Source organism: Andrena cerasifolii, unplaced genomic scaffold (genome assembly GCF_050908995.1).
Source record: "Andrena cerasifolii isolate SP2316 unplaced genomic scaffold, iyAndCera1_principal scaffold0026, whole genome shotgun sequence".
NCBI classification, from domain to species: domain Eukaryota; kingdom Metazoa; phylum Arthropoda; class Insecta; order Hymenoptera; family Andrenidae; genus Andrena; species Andrena cerasifolii.
The window spans coordinates 87,501-90,000 of NW_027484919.1; positions in this window are offsets into that span (position 1 = coordinate 87,501).

The window sequence follows — 2,500 nt, forward strand, 5'->3', positions numbered from 1 at the left end:
TCCATCGGGAAGCACGGAGTACACGCACGCTAGCATCCACCGTAGAAGCACGGACCACTACACGCTGGACAAATCGACAAAGCGCGTATCATTCACGCTGGTCATGTACGTAATAGCGCGGACAAGTGCATGCTGAGCAAACGGGAAAGCGCGAATCGTGCCATGCTGGTCATAACGAGTTGGCACGTAATGTGCGCGCTAGTCATATCGAGATCTGACACCTCTTGGGTTTGTATCTACTTTCTCCCTCTTTCAAAGTTCGATCATTTAGGTCGATACTTTATATGTACCCGACGCTAGCCTTCCTTAGCGTTTCGTTAAGTTTAAATCGTCCATCTGCGTGGATAAAGAGTTGAATGCATGATTTCGTACAAGCATACACAGTAGTGCATACGAGTCACCAACGTCACTTATGGACGCTCACCACATAAGGGCCATTCGGTCTTAGACACCGACCCGTGGTAATGCTGTGTGGAGAAATCCGAAACGCAACACGGTAAGAACAGTCGAGACAAAATCTCGAGGAGCGGTGACTGCTTCTCAACCGAGGTTATAGAATAGCCACACGCCCGACGCTGCTCCGACCGAGACGCTCGAACCGTCGCTCTCCCTTATAGATACCGAACGGTCGGCCGGAACGCCGGCGCCGCCGTACCTTACGCACGGGCGCTTATGGGCGTAAACCGCCGCTACAACAGCCCGTTCGGCCGGCACGTTGGGACTTAGCCGCAGAGAGCGTCGGAACCAAGAGTAAACCGACTAAACGAATTATTATAAACAACCGCGGTCACCATTACCCTGATAAATACACGGTCCAAAACGATATTCGAAAATAATTTTCTCGGGACTTTGAAATTTTACGGAGCGATTGGAGTTTTTCGAGTTTTTCTCGAAAACTAGCACGGCGACCGCGTACGAACCATTAGAGTAACACTTTGGGAATTGAACGAGGAACACGGATCAATGGTTGTTTCCGAAGATTTGACGATTTTCGTCGCCGTCGGACGACGGTGCCGAAAGACTTTGAAACCCGCCGGGACTTTGAAATATTTCGGAGCGATTGGAGTTTTTCGAGTTTTACTCGAAAACTAGCACGGCGACCGCGTACGAACCATTAGAGTAACACTTTGGGAATTGAACGAGGAACACGGATCAATGGTTGTTTCCGAAGATTTGACGATTTTCGTCGCTGTCGGACGACGGTGCCGAAAGACTTTGAAACCCGCCGGGACTTTGAAATATTTCGGAGCGATTGGAGTTTTTCGAGTTTTTCTCGAAAACTAGCACGGCGACCGCGTACGAACCATTAGAGTAACACTTTGGGAATTGAACGAGGAACACGGATCAATGGTTGTTTCCGAAGATTTGACGATTTTCGTCGCTGTCGGACGACGGTGCCGAAAGACTTTGAAACCCGCCGGGACTTTGAAATATTTCGGAGCGATTGGAGTTTTTCGAGTTTTTCTCGAAAACTAGCACGGCGACCGCGTACGAACCATTAGAGTAACACTTTGGGAATTGAACGAGGAACACGGATCAATGGTTGTTTCCGAAGATTTGACGATTTTCGTCGCTGTCGGACGACGGTGCCGAAAGACTTTGAAACCCGCCGGGACTTTGAAATATTTCGGAGCGATTGGAGTTTTTCGAGTTTTTCTCGAAAACTAGCACGGCGACCGCGTACGAACCATTAGAGTAACACTTTGGGAATTGAACGAGGAACACGGATCAATGGTTGTTTCCGAAGATTTGACGATTTTCGTCGCTGTCGGACGACGGTGCCGAAAGACTTTGAAACCCGCCGGGACTTTGAAATATTTCGGAGCGATTGGAGTTTTTCGAGTTTTTCTCGAAAACTAGCACGGCGACCGCGTACGAACCATTAGAGTAACACTTTGGGAATTGAACGAGGAACACGGATCAATGGTTGTTTCCGAAGATTTGACGATTTTCGTCGCTGTCGGACGACGGTGCCGAAAGACTTTGAAACCCGCCGGGACTTTGAAATATTTCGGAGCGATTGGAGTTTTTCGAGTTTTTCTCGAAAACTAGCACGGCGACCGCGTACGAACCATTAGAGTAACACTTTGGGAATTGAACGAGGAACACGGATCAATGGTTGTTTCCGAAGATTTGACGATTTTCGTCGCTGTCGGACGACGGTGCCGAAAGACTTTGAAACCCGCCGGGACTTTGAAATATTTCGGAGCGATTGGAGTTTTTCGAGTTTTTCTCGAAAACTAGCACGGCGACCGCGTACGAACCATTAGAGTAACACTTTGGGAATTGAACGAGGAACACGGATCAATGGTTGTTTCCGAAGATTTGACGATTTTCGTCGCCGTCGGACGACGGTGCCGAAAGACTTTGAAACCCGCCGGGACTTTGAAATATTTCGGAGCGATTGGAGTTTTTCGAGTTTTTCTCGAAAACTAGCACGGCGACCGCGTACGAACCATTAGAGTAACACTTTGGGAATTGAACGAGGAACACGGATCAA